The sequence below is a fragment of the Phragmites australis genome, chromosome 6 (assembly GCF_958298935.1).
Source record: "Phragmites australis chromosome 6, lpPhrAust1.1, whole genome shotgun sequence".
NCBI classification, from domain to species: Eukaryota; Viridiplantae; Streptophyta; class Magnoliopsida; order Poales; family Poaceae; genus Phragmites; species Phragmites australis.
The window spans coordinates 10,264,086-10,291,289 of record NC_084926.1 but is presented as its reverse complement, the minus strand read 5'-3'; the positions used below and the strand labels follow the sequence as shown (position 1 = coordinate 10,291,289).

General features: G+C 43.9%; 2 pseudogenes; one reads left to right on the top strand and one right to left on the bottom strand.

Moving 5' to 3' along the window:
- Positions 1-4,090: 4,090 nt before the first annotated feature.
- On the bottom strand, positions 4,091-8,063 carry LOC133922932 (uncharacterized; annotated as a pseudogene).
- Positions 8,062-9,434, top strand: LOC133922931 (uncharacterized; annotated as a pseudogene).
- The last annotated feature ends 17,770 nt before the right edge of the window (positions 9,435-27,204 follow it).

The window sequence follows — 27,204 nt, the reverse complement described above, 5'->3', positions numbered from 1 at the left end:
CCTTGGAGGTTAGAGCTTAGCTTCCTTGTCGCGGATAAAAATCTCACGTCTCATCTGGCTTCTTTGTTCCTACTGTAAATCTCATGTCATGTCTGCTTCTGATATTTTTTAAAAATCTAAAAACACTCCCCCAAGTCACCCTCATTTACAAAAACACACTCAAAAATCTATATATTTCAATTAACCACCCAAAAATTCACTCTTTTTTTATTCCCCTAACTCCACCTAGTTTTCTCCCATTTCCTTTTCCTTTCCCTTTTTGATTGTTTCCTCACCTCCACCCCCATGAGGCACTCAATATTTGGTCATTAGTCAAATTACATATTTTGCAACTAATGTAAAACATTAATATTTGGTTATTAGTCAAAATCACCATCAATACACCACTAATAGTCAAAAGCTGCTAGGTGGAGGCGGGGAAACTTGATCGAACAGGCGCCAAATCTCTACTAGTTAAAATGTTTGTTAAATCCTTCTGTCGTGTGTGGTCTGTCGCTTTGCCTCCCATCCCGCGCCTCCCGTATGGGCCCTGCAGCCTCTCGTGCGCTCTGCCACGTCCCTACGTCCGTGCATCCCGCGTCTGTGGGTCCCGCGCGCTGCCATCCAAAGCAAGTGCACATGCCTAGTGAAAATGAAAAAGGAAAAGAGGGAAAGATGTGTGGAGGTGGGAAAATAAAAGAAGAGTGGAGTTCTGGGTGGGTAATTGAAATATATGGACTTATGGGTGTGTTTTTGAAAATATGATTTACTTGTGGGAGTGTTTTTGGATTTTTCCCTTTTTTTGCCAATAGAGAACGGGAGAAACGAACTGCAAACTGGTGAACCGAGTAGTACGTGTATGTAAGTATTGTCAGTATGGTGCCCTGCCGGCCTTTTTGCTTGTCGAAATTATGTCCTCAAATTATGGAGCTTTGACCGTGTAAGTTGATATGCTTCTTGATTCCGATTCGTGGTTGGTGCTCACTCTGATTGTTGAGACTTAATTATGGAGATTGGAATTGGGATGGAACGTGCGAAAGGCGTTGAGGGTATTGAGAGTCACTTCCTGACACGATGTGGCGTTTTTAATTTCTTCTCAGAAGAGCGAAAACATAAATAGATTTTGAATCGATAGATTTTTTAAATAAAGGAATATATATTATCTCGGTCTCTTCATCGTATGATGCACAGAACCCTTCATTATTACGAAGTTAAAAGAGGGACCTGACATACCGGGTTTGAAGATAAAACTCAAACGCTTCAACATGGATAACATAATTCAATCACCAATTATATTACTGAACTGTCACTTATGTCTGGCAAAGACCTCTATTACAGTGGTTTTCAATCGGCAATATCTCACCTTTATACCATGACGTTCCTCCTTCTTTTGTAGCAAGAATTAGAAACAAATCCAATGTGTACCTATGAATAGACATGCATAGAAGAATGAACTTGTGCGTTATCAAAAACATCAATATGGCTTGACCATATTGTCCAACAAAGTGCACTTGCCCCAACCAATATATGATAGTTAAGTTTTTGGTTAACCATGTGAAGCCAACTTCCAAACATATTAGAAACACTTGTTGGAGGGTTAATACCAAAGTTAACATGCCATATAAACTTAGCAAAAGGGCAATCGAAAAATAGATGTTATATATTTTTTTGAAATTACAAAAATAACATTTACTACTACATTTATATTATTGTCTTGCTAAGTTATCTTTGCTTAGAGTAACTCCTTTATGTAGGAACCAAAGGAAAACCTTGATCTTTAGGGAAATTTTAAGTTTACAAATGTAACGGTTTGAATAAGTAACATAATTATTAATTAATGTTTTATACATTGACTTTACCAAAAACTGATCACGCTGATGTATAGATCACCGGAATGTGTCTTGTTGATCATTGAGTTGTATGCGGGCTACTTTAGCAACCAATTATGAAGTAATTTATTGTCTGCTAACGCTCTCCTGAAGGAGATGTTAAGCAGTCCAATACTTAATACATCCGCTATAGTTGCATTCTTTCTAAAAACAATATTATACAAAACAGGTATTGCTCGCATAGGGTTGTCCAACCTAACCACATATCTTCCCAAAACCTTATCAGGTAACCGTTTTACAAGATAAACAAACTAAACTCATAAATTTAGGTTTTACCTTCATAAGGCCAAATCAGAACTGAGAGCCACTAGGTTTATGTTCCACTTGAGAAATTATTTTATTTCTCAAATATTTGTTTTGCAAAAGTTTTGCCAAACTATGCTCATTTATTAATTTAAATAATCATTTGCGTAGTAAGCACTTATTTTGCATCTTTAAGTTAATAATGCTCGTGAGAATGCTCCATTCTGAAAGTCTATATTTCTTCACATGCATCAAAGTTTGTACAACCATTTAACCATCCGCTGCACCATCTGAATTAAATTGCCATCATCCTTTGTCGTTGAACCATTCTCAGCCCTTGTAACATCTCTATTTATCTTCTCCTCGTCTCCTCCCAACCATCATAATCCGTATGGACCGTATCCATGTGCCCAAGGTACCATCAGTACTATCTTGTTCAACTTGAATTTTCAGCTCAAAGTAACCATCACCAATAACTAAGTCCTTTTTTATTCGGGATCAATTTGATTTTAATCTGACAGATAAGTCTAGTTCTATACTTTTATGCAAATAGAGGTAAATATTGAGTGCATGCCTTATTCAAAGGCCGGAATAAAGACATTTCTTTTTCTAGAAAATGCAAATAGAGACATACCTTCACGTTCTTAATTTCTTGGGATGGGTTCAGCGCCTGGGAAAAAAAATTTAAGAGGCAGTTATAGAGATTAGGGAACAGAGATCACCAGTCCTCTTCAGGTTGGAGGAGCCATTTTTCATCTCGATGGGAAAGATAAACCGGCACTCCTCAATATTCTAGGGGGGGAAGTTAGAAAGCGTACCATAAGCATATCGTTTCCTGATCAAGTAACAGTGCGTACAAAGACGAAAAAATGAAAGGCAGACCACAGCCCAAATGACCAATAACGGGAGACATGGGCCTTGGTTTGCATCTGCAACTACCGGACCGGACGGTGAAGGCAGGTAGCCACACTGCGGGCCGTGACATGGAGGCGGTCTTAGTCGGCCTCGAGCCTGGCAGCTTCGGCGGTGGGAGACTAGGGGCAGTGTGCGGCGAAAAGTCGGGCCGAGCTGTTCGCTGAGGGGTGGCCTGCGTGATGGACTCAGGCATGGCCTGCGAAAGTTGGACTGAACACTGAAGGAGAGCATGTGACATGTAAAAACGACTCTTCCGTGGCCTGGTGATGCGAGAATGGCGTGAATACTGACCCTCTCCGTTTGTGGGTGAAGCTGGTGGAGGCTGCTTTTCGCTTATTAGGAGAACGATGTGTATTCTTGAGAAGCGCGACCCACGGAAGCGCCGGAGAAGCTGGCTGTTCGGTAGCAGAGGCGTGTTTTTTTATGGGAGAAACTTGCCTAGAAGCTGTGCCAAATAGGACCTGAATAGGAACTAGCGGTCGGGAGCTGAGCACGGCGGAGCTGAATTCGCTGGAGATGGATTTCCTCTACCTGCCGCAGTTCGAGCTGAACGAGCCTGACCGCGTCCATATGCTCTGCTCGGGAGAGCTCAGCCGAAGGGAGGAAGAGTAAAGGGAAAACGCATCGGAATAGCAACCGGAAAGAATTGTTAAGGGCGACTAAGCTGCACCTCTATCAAGTTCACGCGCAATACAACGATTTTTCTCCATCACTGCTCATTTTACAAGTGGGAGTAGCCAAGTTGTGCAGCCCGGAACAAGTGTTGGGCGAGGAAGAGCTTCAAGATTGTTGATGCAAATGAGAATACTGGCTCCATTTTTCAATTGCCACAAGTCAAATAGCACGCCATCGCACGATCACACAGCAGGCTGAAAAATCCCTTCGTATGGCAAATATATTGCCTGAAAAATTATTCTGACACAAATTTTGTTGACTCTTCAACGCGAGAACATGCTATAAATAAAAACAACATCAAAGATTACTGTACATAACTGAAGCTGATAGTGAACAATTTGCCTCAGGATCTAACATCACTACATGTATAAACTATGGACAGAAACGAACTACAGCTCGTCATAAATGGGAGCAGCAGCGTGAGCATTCGCTGGGACTGGCTCATGCTGGACTTTGGCTACAATGTCTTCAGCTGATATTGAACCTGATCTGATGGCATCGGCCAACCTCCTTTGCAGGGTCAACAAACCAATACGTTTTGAGACGACATAAAGAACCACCAAGGGGAAAATGATGAAGCCAATAGTGAGGATGATCCTGGAAGACAGATCTAGTTAGCAATCACTAGTCCATGGAAAAGAAATTACACGAGTAGAAAACTTGTCTTGCAGATAAGGAATCAACTGTATGGAGATGACATAATGGCAGTTCACAGCTTTGACATATATCAGTTCTGTTAGCGTACATAAGTGAACAGGCCTATGTGCCTTGGTCTCCTGTACATGGCGCCCTCCTGGCGACGTGCGCCATCACAGGAACGGCCTCTCACGATTCCAGCAGCCAGGATCGGATACGGCAATAGCCTAAGATTATTGCCATGCTTAGCCTTTCTCTGTTTAGCTTGCATGCATGCATGCGTATCACGCATTGCCTTGCCATGCTTAGCCTTTCTCTGTTTAGCTTGCATGTATGCATGCGTATCACGCATATCTCTCCTAGTCTGTTGCCTTCTCCCTCTCATGTAATCTATATATGTAACAGATCCTTAGCTAATGCAAATTCATCGTGTGAGCTATTCTATTTCTGCACGCTCTCATGGTATCACGAGAGGGTTCGCTTCTGTGGCCTCTCCGCTTCCGCAACCCCTAGCCGATTCGCCGAGCAGCACGGCTGCCGTCGCCGGCCTCTCCTTGCCACACTGCCTGTACTCGCCGGTTTTCACCCACGCCATGGCTCCTGAAGATGACGCAAGGCTCCAGCGCGAGGAGGAAGAACGCGCTGCACGCGCAGCCGCCGAGACCGAGCGTGCCCGACTGGACGCGCAGCGCGCCGCGGACATGCGTGCTCTCGCCGTCGCCAATGCGCACAGTGGCCTCCATGCTCAGGCCGTTGCCGTGCAATCTATCAAGACCTTGGTGCCCGTCGTCCTCGACGTCGACTCCGCCAACTACAGCAAGTGGTCGAACCTCCTCCTCAACACGCTCGGCAAGTACGCCCTCGACGACCACGTCCTCTCCGACGACGGCGTTCCCGACGACGACATGTGGTCCCAACTTGACTGTACGGTGAAGTCGTGGCTCTACGGCACGATTTCATCGGACCTCCAAGAGCTCGTCATGCACCGCGAAGCCACGGCGCGCTCCGTCTGGCTCGGCCTCGAACAACAATTCCTTGGCAACAAGGAAACTCGTGCACTCTACCTCGACGCCAAGTTCCGGAACTTCGTCCAAGACGCTCTGTCCATCACGGACTATTGTCGCCAACTGAAGGGCATGGCAGACGCCCTCGGCGATCTTGGTGAGCCCGTGCCTGACCGGACCCTCTTCCTCAACGTCCTTCGCGGCCTCAACGAGAAATTCTCCAAGCGGCAGCATACAGTTTCTCGCTCCAGTGCTGAGGCTGAGTATCGGGCCGTCGCTAATGCTGTGGCTGAGACCTCTTGGCTGCGACAGTTACTCACTGAGCTCCACTGCCCGCCCCAGCGCGCTACCGTTGTCTATTGCGACAATATCAGTGCAGTCTATCTCTCCACCAATCCAGTGCAGCATCAGCGCACAAAACACATTGAGATCGACTTGCATTTTGTTCGGGACCGAGTAGCTGCCGGTGCCGTCTGTGTTCTACATGTGCCTACCTCCTCCCAGTACGCAGATATATTCACTAAGGGTCTGCCATCTTCTCTGTTCACGGAGTTTAGGTCCAGTCTGAACATCCGCTCCGCTCCCGCTCTGACTGCGGGGGCGTGTTAGCGTACATACGTGAACAGGCCTATGTGCCTTGGTCTCCTGTACATGGCGCCCTCCTGGCGACGTGCGCCATCACAGGAACGGCCTCCCACGATTCCAGCAGCCAGGATCGGATACGGCAACAGCCTAAGATTATTGCCATGCTTAGCCCTGCCATGCTTAGCCTTTCTCTGTTTAGCTTGCATGCATGCCCCACGATTCCAGCAGCCAGGATCGGATACGGCAACAGCCTAAGATTATTGCCATGCTTAGCCCTGCCATGCTTAGCCTTTCTCTGTTTAGCTTGCATGCATGCATGCGTATCACGCATTGCCTTGCCATGCTTAGCCTTTCTCTGTTTAGCTTGCATGTATGCATGCGTATCACGCATATCTCTCCTAGTCTGTTGCCTTCTCCCTCTCATGTAATCTATATATGTAACAGATCCTTAGCTAATGCAAATTCATCGTGTGAGCTATTCTATTTCTGCACGCTCTCAAGTTCGAAATTTTGTTTCTTGAATCTTGATGTTTCCCAATGACATTAGAACCAGTGAGAATGTAGGAAATGCAATAGGCATAATGATAGCAAACAATAAAAGTTGAGTATTAGCAAGCAGTTCAGACAAACTATCGACTGAAATGCCTTCTCATGTTCAAGTAATTTTTATATTTCTTTTCTTTGAACTTTGAAGTAACTAAATATCATATATGAAGATACAACCTCACGTATACACATAAAACGTGAATGGCTGTTGGTATATATACCATATATCAACAAGTAAGATGCGTGCCTTTCTTTACAGAAAACCAGAATGAATAATATACAACCGCATCATATACTAGCTGGCAACAAAGCCAGTTCAGAGCTCCACAAAAGGTTGATGGTCCCTACCTATCAAGAACATCTTGCTGTTGCATCGTGGAGAGAAGACCACGAGTACGCATCAACAAAGAACGGTGTCTCTTTGATATTCACCTTCAGCATTCAGGAGAACACTTGTTGATTCATCTGCATATTTTCAAAAGAATGCATTGTAGATCAGAAAATGCATTGTAGTAGCCCAAAAGAATATTACTACCTACTGTTTCATAAAAAAATATACAACGAGAAGCATAAGACCTTGTTATACTTTCTTGCCAATCCAACCTAGGAAAAACATAAAATTAATCTTTCTGGAAACGGATAGAAATTACAAGAGGGGCGCCTCTATGCGGGATTAATTTGGAGAACATACCAAAAATTGCCAAGGTATTTGCACATCTTTCCACTTCCTGCAATCATGTATAATAATTAGTTTCGAATTTAAGGACATTAAATCCTTACTATTATTGTTAGGGTAAACATCCACCAGAAGGATAGCCGTGTTGCGTTAGTTATTAGTAGAGGGATTAGATCATATATTAGGGAGACATAGAATAGACAAGTGAGAAGCATACACGTAGAAAGCTAGGATAGTTTTGGTTGGTCAGTTGTTGTATATGTACTCGTATAGAAGGTCTACGAGTCCGCAGAATACACGGCAACATATCAAGTCCAAGTCGTATGCTTGCATGTGTTCAGGTCGTAGAGTTTGAGTCGGAGTCTGTATGCTTGTATGGCAAAGTACACGTGCAAGTGCACAGAGTCCAGATCGTATACAAATCGGAGATGATGGCTTGTATGTCTGGTCGGTCATGTACTCAGAGCATATATAAGTAAAGGCATGTAATAGGAGTTTAGTGGCATCGGCGAGAAAAGCTCAAAGTACTTGGTTAGGTACTCGGAGAGCTCGGATTTCCTCGGAGCGTCGAATCGTGGAAAGCTCAAAGTACTTGGTTAGGTACTTGGAGAGCTTGGATCTACGATCGGGTTGAGGAAAGCTCGAAGTACTTGGTTAAGTACTTAGTGAGTTCAAATCTCAAATCTAGACTTCGGAAGAAATAGAAGAAAAGAAAAAGCTAAGCTATCGCGACCTCGAAAATTTTGTGTGTTCTTGTGTTCTCTCGTCGAGTTCAGATTGACGGATCGTCTGTCTTGTTTCTTGCCAGGTTGTTCGTGTGATCGGGCGCTCACTTGGTCGGACAGCGTGATCGTGCACGTGCTGATCGCTCGCGTAGTCAAGCGTGGACTGGTCAGACATGTGCTTGCTGGTCATGCGACTGCTGCTTGTGGGAGCTGATCGTGAGACTACTGCTCGGAGCAGCTGGTCGTGAGTGATCTTGGTGGTCGGGAAAACCCAATAGTCGCCTCGACGCGATGCCGAAGATGTTGGCGAGGAGGGGGATGACCTTGCGCTGGCCGCCGGGTGGTCCAAGGGCAAACGCACGCGCCGCGCCAAGGTGATGGTCGTCGGGAACGGTTCGATGACCGAAGTGCAGCTGTCCCCCCCCCCCCCCCCCCCCTAGCGAGGAGGAGGACCTCGCCAACTGTCTCGTCATGCTTTCCTTGTCGCGCATCGCGCAGCCACTAGTCGTCGTCGACGCCGACCAGGAGTCGTGCGCGTCGGTGAGCAAGAATGTGGAGAGGAATCGGCTCCTCGTGCCGCAGCCGATCTCCATGGTGCCCCCTTTGGTGCCACAGCTGAAGCTACTGGCGCCGCCGCAGGTGGTGCCGCAGCTTGTCTCCACCGTGCCGCGCGGCCTGTTCGAGTGCAAGGCGTGCAAGGTGTTCACCTCGCACCAGGCTCTCGGCGGGCACCGTGACAGCCACAAGAAGGTCAAGGGGTGCTTCGCCGCCAAGCTCGAGAGCAACCGCAGCGAACCCCCGCAACCCGTCACAGCGACTTCTAGTGACAATACCAAGTTCGTTGCCGACGCCATCGCAAACATCAGCACCAGTGCACCACTACCCAAATACAGCCATTGTCGATGGCAATTGCGGACGGCAACACGATGAACGCTTGCACCGCCGTGGTTGTCAACTTGTCATGGCCACCGCAGCTCCAGAAATGGCCGTCATGCAGGTCGAAGAGGCGCCGGCGCCGTCTGCTGTTTCACCGTTCAAGAAGAAGGGCAAGGTGCACGAGTGCTCCATCTGCCACCGCGTGTTCATGTCAGGACAAGCGCTCGGCGGCCACAAGCGATGCCACTGGCTCCGGGGACCCTACCGGCGCGATCGCCAAGCTCCAGCCCTTCGTTGCCCAAGACCACGCATTGTTCGACGCTTCGGACCCAATCCTCGACCTCAACCGCTCAACGTGCCAACTAATCCATCGCCAGAGCCGACCGCCATGAGACAAGCTGCAGAGCTCAACGACGGTGCGCTGTGCCTCAACGCGCCGGCGTCGCTTTACATGCAGTCCTGGACAGCGCACAGCAACGCGAGCAACGTGAACAGGACCGCGACGAGCATCCGCAACGACGCGGCGGGCGCCACGGCCACGGAGGACGAAGCAGACAGCACGAACGCCAAGAGAGCCAAGATCAGTGACCTCAAGGACTTGAACGTGGCCGGGGAGACCTCGCCGTGACTGCAAGTCGGCATTGGCCTCCCGTCCGAGAGCAAAGAGAAGAGTGCTCAAGAATAGCCAAGAACCACCAGAAGAATTATTGCACAGCCGAGTTCGTATTAATCAATCCATCGATCTACTAACAAGTCATTAGTGTTAATTTGTCGAGTATATATTGTATGTACATATGTTAATTGCGTATATGATCATTATATATGCATATGTAATGTAGTGGTAAGTTAGGTAATCGATTTCATTTCCCTGTACGGCATTCCAATTTTCAGGGAACGTATTGCTAGGGGGACTGTAAATAGGCTAGAAAGCTTGTTTCCAAAAGGTTTCCTTACTGTACGATTCTTTGAGGAGCCTTGTAATTATCCACACTTCGGTCACCAAAATTTTATTTTAGTTATGCAAACTATAGCTAGGGAAGTTGTAATATTATGGAAGTACTTTAATTCCAGGACAAATCTAGGTATACCATTTTTAAAAATTTAATTGAAACATTGAAGAAAATATATTTATAATCAAAGTTTAAACGTGTTGACACATGAAAAAAAACATACTTTTGCGACTGAAGGGGATAAAATATTGTTGGATATATCTGTTGTAATTTTATGCCAATTCCTCTCCTTTTCCTAATCCCCAACACATCATCAAACATGCAGCTTTCTCCTCCACAAATGAGTCACCTCCCGATCCGCCCATTGAGCGCCGCTTCCCCTTCATAATGTCTCGTGGTGCATCACCCTCCTGTTTTCTCAACACGATGCTCCCTTTTGAATGTGGAGAAGACATTGTCATCCAAAATGGAGGAGAAAGTGGTGACAACAAAGATGGGTTTGTATGGACGATAACATGACAGAACAAAGATGCCTTGCACTGGTGTTCTTGGCCTAAGTCTGTCGGAAGCGGGCCAAAAGGAAAATGGAGGAGAATGTGACGAGGACAAAGATGCCATGCGCTAGTGTCGCTGGTGATCTGACCGACAACAAAGGTGGCATGCAGTGGTGTGGCTGTCACGGGTCTGTGGGAGGCATGCCAAACTGAAAAATGGAGGAGAACGAACACAACGACAACAAGGATGGCATGCGCTGGTACGGCTGACCTGGATGTGTAGGAGGCACGTCTAAATGAAACGGGGATGAGGAACGTGACGACGACAAAGTTGGCATGGTGTCGCTGCGTATGGGTTTATGTGAGGCAGGCAAAGAAGAAAATGTTGGAGAGAGCGTAGTGTAGCTAGGCTCCAGCGCGAACCAAATTAGGGGTTCTATTGTGCTACGCGAACGTTCAACTAGTATCAAAATTATTAATCATACATAGGTATTGTAGGTCGTAGTTAAGTGATTAAGGTATAATGTAAAGATGTATCCATCAGTTTGAGATGAACAGGAGGTACCGAGATAGGCAAAGTTTCCATCAATCTATACATGTTTTCTGATCGGATAACAGTGCAGTTGATGAGACTTCACGGTACAATTGCATATTGGCATCTTCAGTAGCACAGGAACCATGCATGATGTTTTTGTTAGCTGTGTACCCGCCATTGACATTGAACATTGTGAGTTAGATTCGAGAGAAGTCTCCAATGATTCGTTGATAACCAAAACTATGCCTCTGTGCGGAACGGTAATTCAGAAGGATCTTTCGCAGTAAAAAGGGAAAAGCCGCCTATGCTGATGTTCAGCACATGGCTACATGCTGCAAGGAGAGAAGCAAAAAAATAAAAATAAAATAACATAAAAAATAAAAAATAAAAAATCCGTTGCCTGGACACAGACCCGTGTCTCTCAGGTGAGAGCAGAGTATACTGACCAGCTAGACTCAACGGAAGTTGTCACAGCTGGTACTGCTTGAGTTTATGGAACTTTTTTAAAGACTTCGCTCAAGCCATATTCCCTCAGCGTGTTAGGCTTACATTTCGAAACTAAGCATTGAAATGAGTAGCAACAAACGAAACGCTCACCTTTTTTCACGGGGCCAACCGATGGACTGCACGGCAGACATGTATTGACATGAGAACATCGGTGACCGGAGAAGAGAGCGGGGAAGTGAGACGCGAGACGCTACCTAGCTTGCACGCAGGCGCCTTCGCGTCGGGATCCAAAGCACGAGAAGGCAGACACGCACGCTCACCACTCACCATCTTGACCCGATCCATGCATGCACATTCCGCAATCCTCATCCGTTCGCTAAAGCCAATGAGCTTCCGTATATTAAAGGCATGAAGAATTTCCGAGTGAAGGTAGGCTAGCTAGTGGCGGTAGTAACTCACTTCGGTCTTCAGTCGCCAGGTACCGAAACCTGGGTGAAAGATAAGCGTTGGTGGTTTGTTCACCTTGGACTGGAGTCTTCGTCTTTGACCATGATCATGCATGCATGCATGCGCATTCCGTGCGTGATGCTACTAGCAGCTAGCATCTCAGTGCCACTAATGATCGAGTATGGAACGCCAGTGCCATTCTCTGCACAAGTTTGTGATAGTGAAGGGACAAAGCGCCATCACCAGTCCCGGGTTATACTCCCTCCGATTATAAATATAAGTCGTTTTAGACTTATACATACGGATTAAGAAAGTAGATTGAATGTTCTTATTGTCTCTTATTTATTCTGTATTGGAAAAGATAACTCATTTATTTATGAGAGTGATAGTATTTATTAAACAAGAACAAGAAAGGAATAAAAGAGAAAAAAGTGTATAGGAGTTTGAGAATGACTTATATTTAAAGAATAGTTGAGGAAGCTAAAACGACCTATATTTGCAATTAGATGGAGTATATAGTGAGAAATTACCTATGGGCCTTCGCTGTCATTAGGAGTGAATTTTTTTTAACAGAGATTACTTGGTTTTTATTGAAAGCCAATCATTAGGTTTACAGAATAGAACCAGGAAGAAGAAAAAAAAGAACAAAAGGTAGCTAAGATACAACCAGCAAACCAGTGATCACAAACACAATATAACGATAGAACGTCCTGAACAAAGCTAGCCTATTAGGAGTGAATCTTTAGCTGCTTAGCATGGGTAATGGAGATCGATGACCATGCTGAAGAATTAATATTAGATAATGTATTCACCTGGCTTATGCTCCACTCGGTATTGTGCTGCACCCTAGTAAATCTTCAGCTTAGTGCAGACACTTACAGCAGTACATACAGCACTAAAACCTTGCTGATCTGACAAATTAAATACCTCCCGGAACTGCCTCACCCGACACCATGCCACAGCCTTACCTATCGTAGCAGTAATTAATTTCCAAAAATTGAAGCCAAATTCAGGTGCTAGCTATTGTTTCGCTCATCAGGCTTGGGTTTGGACGAGTCCGGTCCAGGTCCAGCCGTCCAGTCCACACGCACGACGTAAGCTAGGCTGGAAAACGGCGAACGCAACCCACGCATTCGACAGTCTCAACATGCAGCCAGTAGCGCCCCGCGCGTCAGGAGAGTCAGTTTGGGTCCTTTCCATTGAACAGCGATTTTCACCTAACTGCAGAGCCGATCGAGCACCAATCTGTACTTAACATGGCTTGCTTCGACAGTTCAACTGCTACCGATCGATGGTAATTGCGGTGTGCCACTGCCGTAGTGCCATTCTGTGAAATGAAGTACTGCTACCACTACCAGCATGGTGGTTCTAGGACTCTCTGTGCGCTGGTAGTACTGGACTGAAGAAAAAGAGGACCAAATTGTTCCGCAGCTGGAAAAATTAAAGACAGAAACGGGCTGCTGCGAGAAATATCAGAAGACCAGGGCATGATGAGGAAAGGCGAAGAAAAATGAAGGAAGAGTAGATAAAAAGATGAAGAAGCAAACGGAACCCTTCTCCTTTTTTTCTTTTTGTTTTCTGAAGAAAACGCAACCTTTCGATCTCAGTCGCCACGTCTGCGCAGCAGAAAACCACGAGCCGAGCCGAGCCGCCGCCGCTTGACTTGAGCAAAGCAAACCAAAATGGACTTCCGAGTACCACCACTCTAGTGCCCCAGCCAAATTAATTCCCGGACAGGCGGACGCGGGCAGTACACGAGCCAGCACGGAGCAACGGAGCACAGTGACAGTAGTAGCAGGGGCGCTAGACAATAATAGCATGCACGCAGCGGCGGCGGCAGCGCCTCCGCATCGCAGCCTTGCCGGCACCATGCAAGTATGCAAGTCACCGAACGCATGGCCTGCCGATGCACGGCACTGACAGCAGCCTCCCCTACAGCAGGTGGTGGTGGTAGTTACTCACACTCACTAGCCAGTTCGTACTTAGTGGGGTAATCATGTGGATTTGTCGGCTCGATCAGGCTCATCAGCGCGGGGGTCATTTGTGACCCACGACCAGAAAAAAAAAAAGAATGTGTCTAAACATGGCGGAAAAGCTTCGGATCGAACGCACCAGAAGTGTTGTAGGTGTAGCTGGTCCAAGTTTCTTATCTGGTAACAGATGAGATTACGACAAAATTGAGAGCAGGGATGTGTTAAAACTCTAAACCTGCAACAATATTATTTTTATATGCCATTTAATTTTATTTGTTTTTAGTCATCTTTAGTTATTCGTTTTTTAGCCATTTCTCTCTGCCGATTTCTCTTAGCAGCTGTTAATGTAAAACTATAACGGTTTTGGAGAAAAATGTACGCAGCCGCTGCTAAGTAAATGCTCGGTGCTAGCTTGCCTAGCCAGCTTCTGTGTACACTACCCTTTGCAAACTTGGAAGCAAATTAACCGTCGGTTTTTACTTTAATTAACCGCACTGGTGGATGAGATCAGGAGAAAGGGGGTTGTATTAGTACTAGGAAAAGTAATTATGGAGAGATTTAATCTTCCATAGTAGCAGTAAGTTAATGCTAAATTAAGGCTGAATGCACTAGTAACGTGCGGGTATTAATTTGCCACAAAAATGTTGACATTTTGGACGAACTATTTGCCACATTTTTCTAGTCTACAATATGCATGCTCTTGCTTAGTCCTCCGCTTCAGTTTCGGTCCTGTCATTCTCCTTGCACATTCTTGTCAGTGGTTTTCGTTACTGTCGATAAAACGACCAGATCATTTTGCTAGAAATTATTAAACAAGAAATTTCAAATTTTCATATATTCTATGGTTGTATGCATGACAATTGCTTTCTGACTAAAAGGCAAAATAAGGCCATGATTCACATGTATGTTGATATTCTTGTAATTTTCAATAATACTATTTTATTGAAAAATTACAAAAAATAATAGTTAAATTTACAAAATTGTAAGAATATGTACATATCGGTACGTAGAGTGCCGACTAGAGACTTGTCGGCACCCCGCATACTGACATCCTACGTGGCAGTAGGCTAGGAGGCCTATCGGCACGCATGTGGTGCCGAAAAATCCTATCGACACTTGACGTGCCGATAGACCCCTGAACAGACACCAATATGGGTGTCGGGATAGGTGATAACTAACCAGCTTGTCGACACTTGGAATGCTGACAGGCTTGTCAGCAAACGGTGTGGCGACAGGTGACCTTTCTTTATTTTTTATTTTTATTAATATTTTTAATTTAGGAAGAATCATGTATTTAATGAGGCACAACCAGAGCAAAATTCAGTGTACATCCATATGTATGTCGGCACTAAACAATACCGTCTATAATATTTAAATATTATACTGCGCGAAGCACCACATGCCATACACGGACTCTAACAACGATAATGGCATGTTCGATACATTTTTCATTCCATCATTGGCATGTAATGACGACAAAACTAACATGCCTTAGAGAATTTAATGAAGCTACATACAAAAAGTAATGACGACATTGGTATGTACGATACAAATTTGAAAGTAATCTAAACATATAAAAAAAGTAACATACCTTAGGGAATTGAAACAAGTCGATTACTACTAAAACTCTATTGAGTGCAGTGCGAGTACTTTCCCTCACTCAGCACCTCAGGTCCAGCTTCACGAGCCCGACATGCCCTCTCATGCTTTCGCTCCCTATCTGCCTCACGTGCCTCCTCTTTGAGGCAGTTCTGCTCCTCTCTCATCCTCTGCTCTTCCTCATGCAGGTGTTTGTGGGTCGCCCCTCTTCTCTCGTCGGTTTTCATTTCATGGAATCGTCTCCATGGCGCCCGGTGTTGCGTGTGAGGGAGGAAGACATCTACTTCACTCTGCTCATTACAGATCCACTGCATGAAGTCGCATAATGGTGGCGGAGACTAGCAAAGAAGGAAAAATCATAAGTGGTAAATGACATATAGTTCTGTTTTAGTTTTGCAATATGTGCGTACCTGGTTGCGGTAGCCACCATAGATGCTGCCCTCTGGTGGGTCGTACTTGTAGTTGGAGCATACAAAGAACTTCCTATCGTAGGTGTCCAAGAAGTCATTGGACCTCGTAACCCTACATAGGTCTCCACACTTGCACATTGGAACTTCGATCCCAGCAGGCAAAAGATCTGGCATTGACTTCTTCGGGTGAGGATCAAAGGCCGTTTTAGTAAAAGGAGAAGGGTTTGGTTTGTTTGGACAAGGTACCTCTTGGTTTGCTATTTATATAGAAAACCAGTGTTGGTTCATGGACTGATTTCGCTTGAAAGCCTAAGTCTGAAAAGGCTACATCTAAAAAGGTTACATCTAAAAAGTCTACTTTTGAAAAGGCTACTTCTAAAAAGGCTACGTCCTAAAAAGGCTACTTCTGAAAAGGCTACGTCTAAAAAAGGCTACTTCTGAAAAGGTTGCGTCTGAAAATGTTACTTTTGAAAAGTCTATCTCTGAAAAGCCTAGATCTGAAAAGGCTATATCTCAAATTGATGGATTAGGGTTAAACATTACGATAAGCGTCGTACGTAAGTCTTAATTAGTGGTAGTGCATCTATAAAAGGGTTCGCATAGTTGCAACCGTAGGCACAACGAAAGAATGGTTGCTAAAGGTGTGAGAGGGAGAACTAGAGGTCTACTTGCGCGGGGAGGGCACCGATGATATGGTTGGGTTCTTTTGGTCCTAGTACGTATGAGGAGCCACTCGAGAACTTCCCTTTGAAGTGGAAGAGTGCTTTTCGACTACCCCATCATCTCCCATGGATATGACTGTGTTGTGCAGATGTATGATGGTAGCATTAACGGAGGCCGTCGATTTTTCCGATGTCCTCTTGGAAGGGTGAGAGTTCCAACATGTTCAATAACGTATTTTAGAACATTGTATTCTATAATTTCTTTTTTTTTGTAGGATTCAGATGACGACGATAGCTGTCACTACTTGAGATGGGTCGATCCTTCTGTTGAACAGAATATCTAGGAGTACATCCATCACCAACAAGACTGTATCTTCGACCTCCAGCGTGAGGTTAATGCTATTCCAATCCCTCTGGAGGAGGACAAGCTGACCATCCACATTGACTATCCCACCGTATGCCTCGATCCATAGTGCCACTACCCGTTTCACCAAAAGTTCCCTCCCCCTCCTCCTTCTCCACCACCACCAGCACACTATGGTCAAGAGGGATGTTGGGAGTTAGGAGAGTCTTCGCGATTCATTCTAAGTCAATATGACTAGAAGAAATGTATCCCGATGTGTTGCATTAGCCTTATGTTATATTTCCTTGTACTGCATTATTTGTAATTGAATAGATTGTACCTGTCATGTAACGTTGTATTATGGTTGCACGTGTAATAGTAGTAGGGTTTGTAATGCGAATGGTTTTTATTTGAAAAGTTGCAAGTGAACGATTTATTGCCTGATAGGACGACATGTTGATACGGCTCGAAAGCGGATATGATTGCACAATGCTACACTTTAGGATGGAACGAGAACACATGTAATAAAAACATGGCTGATAACATAGTAGCACTATAAACCTCTTACATGGTATGACAACCACAAAATAGAAATATCATAAACATGTCCAAGTACTTTCTAATGGCATAGTCAAGGGGTGTCGCCATGGTCATGGGCGCACTTGTTGGGCATGCCCATAGGCCTACGCTGGCCAACTGCTTTGTGATGCACATGGTTGGTGGAGTACATTAGGGTCTCGTGCGTAGGGTGACGAGGATGTGCAACTTCTGCAGGGGCAGTAGGGTCGGGCTGCAATGACTGTGTCGGTAGAGGTGCCCTTGCTATCTGTGACCGGCCTTCTCGTTGGGCGTGACGACGAACCAGTCATCCGACAGGGAGTGCGTCGAGTCAGACACAACATTGAAGGGGCCTAGAACTATTGCATGATACAACCATGTCAAATGGCATGCATCACATTATAATTAAATTGTAAGGTGCAATCCTGAGTAATAAAATCGATACTGATGGACCATGAACTGTAACACCCGAGCAAAAACTAGGAGTCAGCATGTACCACACCAGTGGTGGCTAATATGACGGTGCTAGTTTCGTGTAGAAGCATGGAAACGTAGCCTAAGAGCGTGCCAAAGACCTCATCTGTGTGGTAGGCTCGACGACGTCTGGTAACCTTTGGCCCATATCGTGTCAAAACCCATCAAGACAACAATGTGCGAGTTGATGTAGACGCTATCAGCTCGCCTGGGTCAACTCGAGGTGGGATCGACTCTCAGGGGTCCACTGAAAGTGCATCTAGGCCCTCTAAGTGGGTTTTGGCTTATTAATGATAAAACGATTAAGGATCTAATATGTTTATCTAAGTCATGAACAGGTCTAAGTCTAAATTGAGAAGACATATGGCGTTTGACGCCCTTTGAAAAGAAAGGAGAAGCAACCAGGAGTACTCAATAGGATTTAAATTCTTTTATTTTTGAAATTGAGTCTAGGATAGCCGCTCTATTAAGAGGGTTGCATTTGATTTCTTGATTAGTGTCTCAATGCTCAAGATATCCTTTAGAACCAATAAGTTGAGAGACACACTCACCCACGGACACCGGGTTTGTTTTGCAAAGTTCACTGAGTCCGGAGTCTCCGATGTTCACCGGATACTCCGGTACTTAGTATTTAGTCCGGAGTCTCCGAGGTAGACTCCGGCAGAGGGTGCTCGGTTCCAATTTATTTTTGTTGAAAAAGACCAGAGTCTCCGGTGTTCACCCGATATTCCGGTAGTTGGTGAGTTTTAAGGCCGGAGTCTCCGAGGAAGACTCCGCCAGAGGTCAATCGGTTAGGTCTTTTATTTTTATTAAAAAAGACCGGAGTCTCCGGTGTTCACCGGATACTCCGGTAGGAGAAAATGTTTTTAAGACTCCGGCAGGGGTGTCTCAGTTAACATTTATTCTTTTTGATAAAAGGACCAGAGTCTCCGGTGTTCACCGGATACTCCGGTACCTGGAGAGGCCAGAGGGTCCGGCTAGTCTCCGGACTTAGTATATTCGATAGCCCTGTCAGGACCGGAGACTCCAGTGTTCACCGGAGACTCCGGTAACTTAACAGAATTTGTAACGGCTAGTTCTGACACGTTTTGTGACCGTTCTGACGCCGTTTTTGGATTTGGGACCGGATACTCCGGTGTTCACTGGATACTCCGGTCAGGTCTGACAGAACAATAACGGCTAGTTTTTGAGAGAGGGCTATATATACTCCCACACCCCTTGGCATTAAATGATTGCTGTTGCTGGTGAACTCTAGACTCCTTGAGCATTCTAAGAGCATTCAAAGTCCCTCCAACCACCTCTAGTGCTAAGTTTTGTAAAATTTAGTGAGTTTGGGTTTGGAGTGAGATTAAGCCACTTGAGCATTGAGTTCTTCCTCGAGCATTCGCTGTGATCTTTACTCTTGAAGCTTTGTGCTTCTAGACGGCAAGGCGTCGCCCATAGAGCTCGCAATCTTTGTGGAGTGCCACGGAAGTTTGTAATCGACTTTAAATTGAGTAAGGAAATTCTAGCTTGATCTTTGTGGTCGCTAGAAGAGGATAGGGTTGGAAAAGACCCGGCTTTTTGTGAGCTCCTCAATGGAGACATAGGCACTTCTTTGTGAGGTGGCCGAACTTCGGGATAATCTCTCTCGTTCTTATTTGTGCAATTTACTTAATCGTGTGAATTTGTGAATTTACATATAAGTTGCCTTTGTGATCATCTTGCTAGTATTAACTGTTGTTTTAGCTCTGTGATAACTAGTAGATATAGCTACACCTTTAGATTCTAGCTGCTCGCTTTAATTCATAGTTGTTCTTGATTTCCTGTATAGAGCGGAGACTCCGGACTAGATCGGATACTCCGGATCAGACCGGAGTATCCGACCTTCACCGGAGTATTTGGTAGTTTTAATCCGCTGTTTTAGTTTTAATTTTCAGAAAAAGCCTATTCACCCCCCCCTCTAGACACTTTCATCCACGAAGTCTAGTAGCTCTGTGCCAATATTCCTGCACATGTTTGACTGCAATGCATGGGAGAACACATGTAATATAAGAATGCAAGCCAGTAGAATATAACAAGCATCATGTACCATGGCGAGGTACACCACCGCCGGCTCCATAGAGAAAGTGTCGGTGATCTCCGGCTTGTGCTACAGTGCCTCCATAGGCAATGGGATGCACCTAACCCACGCCGCTGTGTGGAATAGTGCAAGTACGCGACCTCCATCGTAGGGTCGTGAGGGTCCCTGGGGACATGGATGTCTGCAGCTACGTCCGCCCACTGCTCCACCCACGACTGCATATTAACCGTCCAAGTTGCATCGTATGCGATGCCCTGACCCTTCCTCATCATCCTGCAAAACCAAATTACAACTACGGTACTGAAAACATGATTAGTAAAGCACCTGTAACAAGGAATTTTTACAAGTGAGTGTTCTCCGTCGGTGAGTGCTACAGGGGAAGCACTGGTAATACCCAAACTGCCTGTAGACTATGTCCGGGTAGTAGGGCTCGACTGTGATGCTGAAGACCAGCCATCGCCTTGTAAGCCAGAGAGTTTGGTCCTTGTGGCATATGTCGGAGAGGCAAACTATCCAGGTAGCAGGCCTCACACAACACTTGATACATCTGAGCTACGATCGCGGAGCCCCAACTGTACTCAGGAACCTGCTCCAGGGGGTCGTTCGTAATCTGACGTGAAGAAAGCGAACCGCTTGTCCTGGTGCATAGTGGTGAAGAGGACCCACCTGAACAACCACAACAGGTATGCCTCTAGGTGTCGTCGCACTCTCCAATCGTTTGACTCAGGTGTGAGGCGGTCCACTTGGAACTGCTCGACCCAGACCTTTGATGGACCGTGCTTCAAGTTGAAGTCCACCTGCTCAGTCTGCTGACCCTCAAGGATGACTCCATTGAACCTAGCAAGGAGCTCATCCCTTCACCAAGCATGCATGTGAGGTCATACATTGCAGTCCTTGCTACGGGCAAACTCAGTAGCATGGAGACGTCCTGCAACATGACAGTCATCTCACCTACGGGCAGGTGAAAAGTGTGCATCTTTGGCCTCCAGCGGTCGATAAGTGCAGTCAGCAGTGCCCGATCATTGGGAATCCAAGGGGCCCGGTCCCTAGTCGGTTTGAGGAGACATGCCACCAAAAGGAGACCCGATGCCCTCGACCTACAAAAAAGAAAGAAGGAGAATAAAATATTGGGTGATTTACAACAACAAACATATAATGAACAAACTTATTACCTCGAGATCCAACGTTGGTCAAGCCTCCAGAAGTGGTCCGGCGTATGTAAATACAAGGTGGGGTATAGCTTGGTGCCCCCCAAGTGAGTTTGATGCGTCGCATCTATCATCGGGTCAATGAGCTTCATACCTAGAAGCAAAAAAAGACTATACTGCATAACATAATGAATATGACAAGCACATAGTAATGCAACTCAAAATATGCAAAATACAAATTGAACTAGAATGAAATATAACTTAAATAATAATGCATAAATGAAACACAATCTTACAAGAAACACAACATCTTGTTCGAAAAAACATATACTACAACAAATTATCTATAACAAATTATGAATAATTGCAACAATTCCTAGTATTACAACAAGCAATCAAATAGTCCAAATATTACATAACACAAATGGTCCAAATATTACAATATGGTGTGAATATTACATAATACAATAATGTGTCAATATTACAAGAGTTGAACACATAGTCTGATGAATATTACAAACTTAAGGGAACCATCCAATTAGTAATACAATGTCGTGCTTCAAATACGAGTCTCGTTCAAAGAGTTTTTCTTCTTCTTTGGTTTGCGGACTGGAACACACCTAACCTGCTCACCTGATGCCAGAGTGTCCACCGGATACTGATTGCACAACCCCCTCGAATGTGGACCTCTGCATACCAGGCACTCCTTGCAGGCTCATGCACCCTCAGCATCGTCCATATCGTTCTTGATACGCCAAGTCTTGTGTCGTCCCTTTGTGTCGACTTTGCTGTTTGGATCTGGAATCCAAGACGAACCATTTTCAAGTGGATTCGTAAAGTCCTTTACCACCCACCACCTAAGCAACTTGTCGGCCCAAGTCCTGTCTACGGCTTCCTTGTGGTAATATAATGACACAAAATACTCTGAGTCTGTGTTGCCCTTCGCACAACAAGCTAGCACATGAGAGCAAGGCAAATGCATCAGTGATGGCTTGTTGCATGTGCACTTGCACTTATTGTACGCTAGCTACAACCTGCATTCTAGTGTAATGTCTTGCCTTCTGATACCCATTCCACCCTTGTCATGCAACATCACCTCAAACACGTACTGACGGTTACCAACAACATGAATTCCATGGGACTGGCACTTTCCGCTCTTATCTTCCATGTAAGATGTTATCTTCTCCGTGTACACCATTTGCTGGTTGCCCATATGTAGTGCGGCCTTGCCATAACGCTCTTGGAGATGCCGTTGCATTCCAAAAATGACTCTCTCCACAAATGCGACCAACGGCAGTGACTTATTCCCCTTCATTACCCAATTGTAAACCTCAGCGAGGTTAGTTGTCATAATTCCATAACGTGAACCATCCCTGTCTGCAATAAGTAACTATTTCTCCAATGATTCCTGATTGACTCAGTTAGAGAAACACTTAACCCATCTTCCACCCTACATCCTCCTGGTCACACTATGCAACTCAAGTGGTAAAGGCTCTAAGCCCTTGGGCTCGTACTCCCTTGATACAACTGGCTTCTTCAAAACTTCATCCATGCACCCATTAGTTAGTCTATCTAGCTCTTCCCACATAGCATCAAACTTCATCCTTTATTTTGTTTGCATAACTTCTTAAAAATATCCATCAATCTCTTACTCCTATATTGTTTGTAGAAGTTTGCTTAAAGATAGCATGCACTAACGGCTATGCAAATCTGGCCACGGCAAGACCTCGCTTGCACCACTCTACAGTGTGTTGATAGCGTTCAACAAAACTGCATGCCATCGTGGAGGACACAAACGTTTGGCCTATTACCAACAACACCTCTCTTAACCCACTACAGGAACTACAACCAACTATACATAGACTCGTGTTTGACGAATGCAAAAGACAAATGTACAACCTAGTTCTCACCATCTACCCCGATAGCTGTGAGTATCTACCCCTTGTATTTGCCTGTGAGGAATGTCTTGTCCATGCACATCATTGGCCTGAAATGTCAGAATGCCTCAATCATAGAGTCAAACGATCAGAACACCCATTGAGCGACTCAATCTACATCCTGATTGACAAAATCATGATTATGAATGTAGGTTCCTTCGTTGAATAGCCTCTAGCAATGAAGATAGTGTGGTAGGAGTCTTTATATGTGCAAAACCTTTTCTCTAACACCTTATGTTTTGCTCTTCATGCCAGTCATACAAATTGTCATACACAAATCTATTATCGATAGTATGCATGATTCTAAACAAGGACATACTACTCTTCTCTACAATCTCTGGGTACATTTACTTTGCACTAAAATTAGCGGTCATGTTCTTTTGTGTGCACAGAGGTCGGCTCAAGTTGCAAGTATGCGGCTCAACAATGGACGTTACCCATAGAGTCTCACACCTCAACAAGAAGCCATGGACTCGCCACGTGCAACCTTCAGCTGAACATTTCACATCGTATATCCGAGGATTGGAAATAACCACTTTGAACTCTCTCTTCTTCGAGAAATATCATCCCTTTGCTGCATGCTACAGATGAACCTTGTCATGAAAGATCTGACCTTTGGTCACCACGATAGAATCATACTGCCATGACGACTCGTGTCTATTGTTCACCATCAACTTCTCCAATGTAAAATTCGACCATTCCTACAGAATTTCAGTAACTGAGTACACAAAGGTGCGGAACTCGTCATCATCTGCCTCCATCTAGTCCACAAGTGCCTCGTCCCACTCCTCCTAATCAGCAAGCATCATGGCCTAATTATCTTCCCCATCGTTACGTTCTTCTCTTGCTGTTTGTACTTCAATCGGTGCACTAGTTCGTAGGGGAACCTCCGAAACCACACTCTCCTATACCTCCTCATCGAAAACATTTTCACCAACAGCTTCAATGGTGCTAGGCTCAGCTTCTGTCGAACCAAGATCGCTCGCTTCTACAAGGATGTAGTGGGAAAAACTCTGTCTCAACCCCAGTGACACAAATTGCTTGCATTGATTCGAACATGTAAGCTCCCAAATCTCCTATTGCCACCTAGTTTTGCAACGTCTAGGAATCAGAATCTTCACCGTTAGTCGCTGATGTGCCAGACTAAGTTGTAGCAGATTATACATCTAACATATCAATTGGGTCTGCCGCATCTCTCCCGGATTATTCAATTCTGTGTCCATATACTGGAAGTTACTCAAATCCACCAACTGTCACAATGCATGATATATCCAGGGCTGTAAACCCTGAAACCCACTACAGTCGACATCCCTGATTGAACATATAATACCAATATTTCGTTAGCTAAATTTATTCTAATTACCTTACAAATTATACTAGAATCACTATAAAACACTAAAAAATCTTGTGTCTGGTCATCTAAATATTGCAACTGACAAAACCAATTTTAAATATACCGCATGTTCCTATATAGTATCCGCTATACCTAGAATTTTCACAACATCTAATACCTATTGCAAACATTCTCCTCCAATTTTCTAAATTCCCATAAATATTGTAATCCTAGATCTCTACTAAATCAAAATGAAGTATTATTACATAATACATTCTAAGTAATATATTTCCTTTATATTCTACTGTATCATATCAAAATTATTCCTACTCTACAAATTATCCACTAATTTCAAATTTTTTAACATACTCCATTGCAACTTTTCTACTTTACATATTCCATATTTTCTCTACTATAAGTCTATGTCTCTAATCCTAAATTTTGTATATACATTTCCTAATCTAACCAAACCTATGAATTAATAATATATCGATGAACATTGACGTCACATTCTAGAATCAATGCTGCATAAAATTACCAAATCTAACCAAACCTATAAATTAATAATAAGCTAAACCTAATCAATAATATGCCTAAAAATGTTTTATCAAACACTACCAAATTTCTACCAACTCTTTAAATAAATAAACCTAATTTTCATTGTACCAAATCTTGCCTATCTTAAATGTATCAAATATTTCTACTCAAAATATACCTCAAGTCATCAAAATTCATATTCGCATATACCAAAATTTCATAAATATTAGGCCTACACTAGTTCCTATTCTACATATACCGCAAAATTCTAAATAGTCTACTACAAAATTCCTACATATTCTACATACAAATTCTAGTCTAAATATTCTTAACATTCGACTCTAAACTTTCTAAACATTCTATCAATATCATGGAAATTCTACTCTAAATTTTCTATCTATACCGTAGAAATCCTAGTCTAAAATTTCTAAACACTCTAAATATCATATTCTAAATATACTGCACAAATCCTACACTAAAATTTCTAAACACTCTAAATATCCAATTCTAAATATACCACGCAAATCTTACTCTAAATTTTCTATCTATTATTCTATACAACTATGTCTCTAACCTTATTTTATTTTACCCGGATTTATCTCTACTCTACCTACTACTATTTATATTCTAATATAATATAAAAAACAAAAAAATACCAGTGAACGTAGCCGTACAACGTTGCTGCTCTCTCTCCTCCCCGCACCACCACTTTCTCTCTCGCAAACGCTGAATGCTCAGGGAAGAAGACGAACCGATAGGTGACCGTATAGAAATTATAGGCCTGAAACTCCGTGTATCGATAGGTCTGAGCTGGCAGCTGTCAGCACTCGTTGTGCCGACAAGCTATGACGTGACATCTATCGGCACTCGAAGTGCAGATAGGTCTTCTCGGTCCACCAAAAGCCTATGTGGCACCCCCGTTCATCAGGCCCATGACCTGTCGATACTCCGGTTGCTGATAAGTCCTCCGTCTCACTACCATGTAAGATGTCGGTACGTGGAGTGCCGATAGGTCCCTAGTCGGTACTTCACGTGCCGACTGGTACCAATTTTTTAATTTTGTAAATTTAACTATTATTTTTACAAATTCCCAATAAAATAATATTATTAAAAACATATTCTTGAAGGGTGACTATGATCCAACAAAAAAAGAATAGTGAATTCCCTTTTAGTCTAAACTATGTTGAATGCCTTGAAAACAAAAAAAAAATACTTGCAAGTGTCCAGCTGATTACGTGTGCGTGTGTGCACGAATCCAACATGTTCCTCGAGACTCGGACTCCCTACCATTGCCCACCGAATTTTAGAGTACATATATATACGCGTGCCCTCCATGATGCCATGGTGACTAAGGTAACAACAGCGTGTGCACTGGATTCGCACGTGTGTGTGGCTTATGAGCGAGGCATGCGTTGGGCGTCGGACAATTACGGTCCTAGACCGAGTTATGAGGATTTTTTTTAATATTTTCTTAATATTTGTAAAATTACATGCATGTTTAAAATTTTTATAACACTAGGTTATTGTCGCTTGTTCTATAAGTAAGAATAATGAGTTGTCCGTTGAATAGAGGACAACTTGTGAGCACTATAGTTGGACTAGCTCAAATTTAATAAGGATGGTGATCTAGCGGCCCAAGTTATTATGTTGTCTATTCATTGGATAAGATCTTGCTCTCACATAGTGAACGTGCAAGATCTTCCTCGTAACGTGTCTCGACGGCTCCACCTAAAAGGTATCGTCCCCTATTCGTGCAAGACCTTACAGCTATATAATGTAGTCGCCCCCTGCACCCGGTCGACATTAGCAGCTCATTTGCGCCAACGCCTAGATGAGAGAGTGAGAGAGAGCGAGGAGAGGAGTGGAGAGGGGAGGGAGGAAAAATAGGAGGTGAACCCTGTCGGAGAAGAAAAGTATATATTTTACTCCGTTTTTTTACAAACATGATAGGATAGTCATTAGTGCTAGATTTTGGTATAGGTTAGAAGTTAGATATAGAGTTTAAATGTAAGTTAGAATGTAGATCTAGGTTTAGAAGTAGGGTTAGACATAGTTTAGCAATTAGATCTAGTTTGTATGCATATTTTAGTAATTAGATGTAATATTTAGACATATGTTAGGTATTAAATGTATGATTTAGACAGTTTAGATAGAACTTATGTAATAGATGTAGGATTTAGAGGTTTTACACGTAGCGACCTAGGGATTTTTTTATTTGCAATGTAGATTAACTGTTGGAGTATGTTTTAATCAATGTTGCAATATTGTAGATGTCAGTTTACATATGTTTTTTTTTTATTTTGTCGGAATAATAGTAGGGTTTTATGTTGATGGTTGGCAGGAATGTCAGATTAGTGGCAGCTTAGGATTTTGTATAGGGGCAATAAAATATTTTATAGTTCAAAATAGGTAGTAATGTCGACAAGCTTGCAAATAGCATATAGCGATACTTAACGGTAGGGGCCCCACTTAGCGTTTAGCGTTATAGCGTGATATATCAGCCGATAAATATTAAAACATATTATGAATATTTACCTATTTTACCA